Source organism: Lycium barbarum, chromosome 11, assembly GCF_019175385.1.
Source record: "Lycium barbarum isolate Lr01 chromosome 11, ASM1917538v2, whole genome shotgun sequence".
NCBI classification, from domain to species: domain Eukaryota; kingdom Viridiplantae; phylum Streptophyta; class Magnoliopsida; order Solanales; family Solanaceae; genus Lycium; species Lycium barbarum.
In genome coordinates, this window is record NC_083347.1 from 25,784,189 (window position 1) to 25,791,356 (window position 7,168).

The following is a 7,168-nucleotide window of genomic DNA, read 5'->3' on the forward strand; positions in this document are numbered from 1 at the left end:
GAAAATAAAAATAAGACATGTTTGTATACGGTAAAAATCGAATATGTGTTAGGCCGGTGAGATCGGTGACCGAGGGTAGAAAGAGATCAGCACAGGTATGGAGATTTTCTCTCTAGATCGGAGGAATGCTTGAATCGAGGAAAGGGAAGAATATTGTTCGGTCCGATTTTTCCATAGCCGAGTGGATCATGGCCGTTCCTCCGTTTGATCATGGCCGTTAGTCCATTTGTTCGTGGCCGTTGGTCCGGTAGATTCGTTGCGCGACTGCCACGCGTCGATAACGTCCTGCCATGTTCAATTTCCAATCGTACGGGTGTCAGACCGTACGGTCAACCTAACCCAACCTAATTCATTTCAGAGTTTTTCCTTTATTTTTTAGTCTCTCATATTGTATGAAGCCCATAAGGCAACACTATAAATAAGGGCCATTGCCCACTTTTAAGGGGTTGGCTTCCTCATATCAAGAACTCTTGTAATAGCAAAAAGTATATAAACTCTCTCTCTCAAATATCTGATTTTCGGTTCAAATTTATTGTGTTCATCTCTTAAATTTGTTCAATCAAGTGATACTCATATTAGTAGACATATAAATCTATAGCAAATCTCTGATTATCAGTTGCTTCTCCATAGCACATTTATACATTTCTTTTTTCTATCCAATAGATTAAGGCACAATCACATATCCTATACCTCACTCACAAATTTAATTGATTATCCAAATTCGGGGTAAACAGTTTGGCGCCCACCGTGGGGCTAGGATAATAGTGGTCTTTGATCTTGATCCCTATCTTACCCATAAAACCAAAAATATCTTCTGTTCGTCTCTGAAAAAACGGACCAAATGGCTGACAGTGGGCAATCTGGTCACGTCAACAACAATGAGATCGTGGCCGAAATTGAAGGCAGCGGACCACGAGGATTACCAAACCCCACTGACCCTAACCCCGTTAATTCGAGGGAGGGCCTCAACCGTCAAAACACCGTGGACCAGGAGAATGCCGCCCAGCCGGCCACTAACCCTTTAAATACACACAATTCGATTACTTTGTCCCGGACTCAGGGCCGGAAAGAACCGGATACTCCGAATGACAATATTGACTTACGTTTAATTTTTGAAATGTTGCAGGAACAGAGAGCGGCGATTGCCGAACAGGGAATCGCAATAGCCCAGTTGCAAAACGGAAGGGATAAAACGACCTCGGAGGAGGCGAAGGGTGTTGCTGAACCCAGAAGAGATGAGGCTCGGATGGTTGAGAGTGATGGGTCCGGAGTTGGTTCCTCCACTGAGGTTCTGAGAATGCTCGAAACTTTGGAAAAACGGGTAGACTCAACCGAGAAGAGGGTGGAAACATACAACTCTCGGGTGGACCAAATCCCGGGGGCTCCGCCTCTACTGATGGGGCCAGATTCGAAGAGGTACATCCAAAGGCCTTTTCCACCAAATGCAGCTCCGAAATTAATCCCGAAGAGGTTCAAAATGCCGGATATCCAGAAATATGACGGCACAATGGACCCACACGAACACGTGACCTCATACACCTGCGCTATAAAAGGCAATGACATGGAAGAAGACGAAATTGAATCGGTATTGCTGAAAAAGTTCGAGGAAACTCTGTCAAAAGGAGCATTGACGTGGTACGACCATCTGCCCGAGCATTCAATCACTTCTTTCGAAATGCTCGCCGATGCCTTCATAAAATCTCACACCGGTGCCAAGAAGGTGCAGGCCCGTAAGGCAGACATTTTCCGTATAGCTCAGAGAGACGATGAATTACTGCGTGAGTTTGTCAATTGATTCCAAAGGGAACGAATGGAGCTTCCCCCGGTTCCGGAGGAATGGGCTGCACAAGCTTTCACGAAGGGGCTCAATGTTCGGAGCTCAACAGCTTCATTCAAATTAAAGGAAAGCTTGCTGGAGTACGAGGCTGCGACATGGGCTGATGTCCATAACCGATACGAGTCGAAGATTCGGGTGGAGGATGATCAACTCGAGCTTCCCCCGGGGCCAATAAATGTGAACAAAAGTTTTGAGAGACCAAGGAAAGGTTACGAAACGGAGGCCGGATCGTCGAGAGAAAGGTATCGGCCATACTCCCATTTGGAGAAGCCAAGCTTTAGGTCGGAGAAATCCAGGGTTGGCCCGAGCCATTTCTCCGGTCGGGGTGATAGATGGGTCGAGCGCCCGTCAAACAGTTGGGGTCTCTCATTCAGGAGCGATGCCGGAAGCTCTGCCGGCAACAAGGATGTGCCGAAGATATCGGAGTACAACTTCAACGTCAGCACCTCGGGCCTCATCTCGGTTATTGGCCGTATCCCAGAGGTAAGATGGCCAAGACCTCTAAGGTCGGATCCGGGCCAACGGGACCCGAGCATGGTGTGTGAATACCATGGAACCCATGGTCACAGAACCGAGGATTGTTGCCAGCTAAGGGAGGAGGTAGCCCGGTTACTGAAGAATGGTCATCTCCGAGAATTGCTGAGTGAACGAGCCAAAAGTCACTACAAGGAAAGGGAGACTCATAAAAGGGCCGAGCTAGTAGAACCCCAGCATATAATCAACATGATAGTTGGGGGTACCGATGCCCCTCGAGGGCCGGTGATGAAACGGGCCAAGGTTTCTATTGTTCACGAGAAGCGCAGCCGGGATTATTTATCCGAGGGTTCTATCTCTTTCAGCAACGAGGATGCAGAAGGCATCATTCAACCGCATAATGATGCATTGGTAATTTCTGTACTTATCTTTAAAACTTAAGTTAAACGTATTTTGATTGACCCAGGTAGCTCGGCCAACATCATCTGGTGGAGAGTGGTCGAACAACTAGGGTTGCTCGATCAGATCATACCGGTAGCCCGGGTGCTCAGCGGGTTCAACATAGCGAGCGAAACCACAAAAGGGGAGATCTCATTGCCGGTGAACATCGATGGCACTATCCAACAAACGGTGTTCTATGTAATCGAAGGGGACATGAAGTATAATGCACTACTGGGTAGACCTTTGATACATAGCATGAGGGCCGTGCCTCAACATTGCATTAGCTGCTGAAATTCCCAACCCCGGAGGGGATAAAAACCATCCGAGGAGAACAACCCGCTGCAAGGGAGATGTTCGCGGTCGAGGAGGCGATACCTCAGCCCAAAACATCGAATCACAAGGAAGAAGATCCAACCGGAGGACCGGACGCCAAATAGCAATCAAAGCACACGGGGTTGGACCCGGGGTATGAAGAGGACGATTTCGATGTACCTAGGTCATTCGTCACTCCGGATGACTCGGATGCGACCAAGTCAACAGTAGAGGAGCTGGAGCAGATCATCTTGTTCGAATACCTACCAGACAGAAAGGTATACCTGGGCACGGGGTTAACCTCGGAGCTCGGGAACAAGTTAATTGAATTTCTTCGAGCTAATGCAGATTGCTTCGTGTGGTCCCATATAGATATGACACGTATACGACCGGAAGTAACAACTCATAAGCTCAGCTTAGACGGGAAGTTTCCCCCGGTGAAGCAGAACAGAAGGCCTATGGCGGAAGCAAAACACGCCTTCGTAAAAGACGAGGTAACGAAGCTTTTGAAAATAGGCTCTATCCGGGAGGTAAAGTACCCGGACTGGCTAGCTAACGTGGTAGTGGTGCCGAAGAAAGGTAATAAATTTTGAATGTGTGTTGATTACAAGGATTTAAACAAAGCATACCCGAAGGATTCATTTTCGTTGCCTCACATCGATAGAGTGATCGATACGACGGCCAGGCATGAGATGTTAAGTTTTCTCGATGCCTATTCCGGGTATAACCAAATTCGGATGCACCCGGAGGATCAAGAGAAAATATCCTTCATTACCCGATATGGGACTTACTATTATAATGTCATGCCTTTTGGATTAAAAAATGCCGGTGCAACTTACCAACGCCTAGTTAATGGGATGTTCGAAGAACAAATAGGGAAAATAATAGAAGTTTATATTGACGACATCGTGGTCAAGTCCCTGGAAACAGAGGACCATCTAAAACATTTACAGGAAACCTTCGACGTGCTCCACAAATATAACATGAAGCTCAACCCGGAAAAATGTGCCTTCGGGGTCCGGTCCGGCAAATGTTTGGGTTTCATGGTGTCAAATCAGGGGATCGAAATCAACCCGGACAAGATCAAGGCCATCGAGGATATCGAGGTGGTGAATAATGTCAAAGGAGTACAAAGGCTCACCGGAAGGATAGCGGCGTTGAGTCGCTTCATATCGAGGTCCTCGAACAAGAGTCATTGTTTCTTCTCCTTACTGAGGAAGAAGAACGACTCCGTTTGGATACCGGAGTGCCAAAAAGCTTTACGAGAATTAAAGAGATACTTGTCCAGCCCACCGCTGTTGCACACACCAAAGGTGGACGAACAACTCTTTCTCTACCTTGCTGTCTCCGAGATAGCGGTGAGTGGCGTTTTGGTCCGAGAAGATTCGGGTACGCAATTCCCTATCTATTATGTAAGTAGAACTTTGGGGGATGCGGAGACCCGTTAGCCCCACTTGGAAAAATTGGCATTGGCATTGGTAAGTGCTTCTAGAAAGCTCAAGCCCTACTTTCAATGCCATCCGATATGTGTAGTGACTATTTACCCCCTAAAAAACATCATGCATAAATCGGAATTATCGGGTAGATTAACTAAATGGGCCGTAGAAATTAGCGGATATGATATCGAATACAAACCTTGAACGACCATCAAGTCCCAGATCTTGGCCGATTTTGTGGCAGATTTCACCCCGGCTATGGTCCCCGAGGTCGAGAAAGAACTTGTGCTAACCTCGGAGAAAGCCTCGGGTATTTGGTCGCTACATACGGACGGGGCCTCGAACCTTAAAGGTTCCGGGCTAGGAATCGTCCTTAGAACCCCGACCGGGGATGCCATTCGACAATCCATTAGAACTGTTAAATTGACTAACAATGAAGCCGAGTATGAGGCTATGATTGCAGGTTTGGAGTTAGCCCGGAGTATGGGGCCAAAATAATCGAGGCAAAGTGCGATTCGCTCTTGGTCATAAACCAGGTAAACGGCGTCTTCGAGGTCAAGGACGAACGGATGCAGAGGTATCTGGAAAAAGTCCAAGTGATACTACACCGGTTTAAAGAATGGACCATACAACATATACCGAGGGAGCAGAACAGCGAAGCCGATGCATTGGCGAATTTGGGATCTTCGGTCGAAGGGGAAGAAATCAACCCCGGGACTACGGTGCACTTGTTGAACACAGCGATAGAAAGCGGACACGCCGAAATAAACACAATGGGTTTAACTTGGGATTGGCGCAACAAGTACATCGACTACTTGCGTGATGGAAAGTTCCCCAATAACCCAAAAGAATCTCGGTCATTAAGGACCAAAGCTGCGCATTTTTGCTTGGTGGACGACCAATTGTATCGGCGGTCTTTCTTCGGACCCCTGGCTAAGTGTTTGGGCCCCGGAGAGACGGAGTATGTGATGTGTCACACCCCATTTTAACCCGGAAGTTTTTAGGGAGTATGACATATTGGGAATTCCTATTTATTTTGTCTTAAGGAGTCGCCACCTAATTAATTTAACGGTGAATTAGGACACCTAGATGTTAACTAAGGTAAAGTTAAAACTAAACCTCCGTTAATAGTCTGCTCAACCAATGTGATTCCAGGTAAGGGCTCTATATTATCCTAAAGGGAAGGTGTTAGGCATCCTTTAGAATCCGTTAACTTACGGTTATCCGACCAAACTTAGGTTAATTAATTAGGGCTAAAGATGCAAATATAATATTTAAAATTAAAGAAAATAGCTTATAAATATTGCTAAAGTTTTTTAAAGAAAATATAAATATTGCTTAAGATGAGATTTAGAGAAAATATAACGATTTGCATAAAGGAAGATTTTAAATGCCATTTCGAATAAAACTTATAAAAATTGCTAAAGCTTTAAATAATGGTGCTTTTTAAAATAAGATTTGCATAGAATATATAAATAGAAGAAAACGCGAGTTTGTGCAGTGTTTTAATAAATATTTGAAAACAACTCAAATAGTGAGATATTAATGATTCTTTTTTGCGATTTAAGAGTATATAAAAAAAAAAATACCAAATAGCTAATGTGAATTTTAAATAAAAACTTATATTGTATCAATATTGTGATGTAGAAATGCTTTATTTTCTTTAAATATGATGGAAAAGGGACATAAGTTTCCTTCCTTTTCATTAGCTTTATTAATTATGCTTAGCTAAAATGATGTGTGACCGATTCCAAATTTGAAGAATTATTTATAAGAATAATACTTGAATTTATATTTACATATTAATGACGTTTTGAAATTTCTAGGATAGTAAGAATAAAATATGATTCTTTTAACTCGAAATATAAAATCATGCCATTTTGCAAATCAAAGAAATGAAACCAGAAAAGAAGAGAATAATCTTATGGGATTAATTGTTAGTCTTCCTTAAACTAACTACCCATTACTAGAACTAAATCCACTAATTTATTAAGATTCATCTAAGTTAATAAAATAAGATAAGGTTAGTTATACAAAGCAAATAAAAATATACAACAATAAATAAGATAGAGGGGAAGAGAATTGGATGGATCTAGCCCATTTTAGGGCCCAACTGTTGCAGACTGTTTTGCCATTGGGCTTTAGCCCAGAATTCTTTTCTTTTTGTGTATAGGCTGCGGATGGGGCTGGACACGAGAGGATTTCGTTGGGCTTTAGCCCAACACCGAATGCGGAAAAAGGCGAATCCTTCGGACTCGCAGCAGTGGTCATGCATAAAATGAGAAGGAAAAGGATTAGTACCTGACCGGTGAATAAGTTAAACATGTAAATATGAATTCAAAAAAGAAATTAATAAGTCGTGTATATTCTGGGAGTATTTGGGTATATTTCGATTTTATACAGCATTCAAGCATTATATACTTATGGTATAAAAAACAGGGCCACCCTCCTACATAGGCAAGCACCACAATGTGATGTTTGTCGTACATAAATATATGCAAGACTCGGACAGATATAGTAGCGCATAATACTCAGAATATACTTGGTATAGTGGAAAGGTATACACCGGTATACGACCTTTGTGTATGCTGGGCGTACACTAAGGTTTTGTATACCCTGTATACTTTGACGTATGCTATACTAGAAAGAAAAATCATAGAGGATGAAC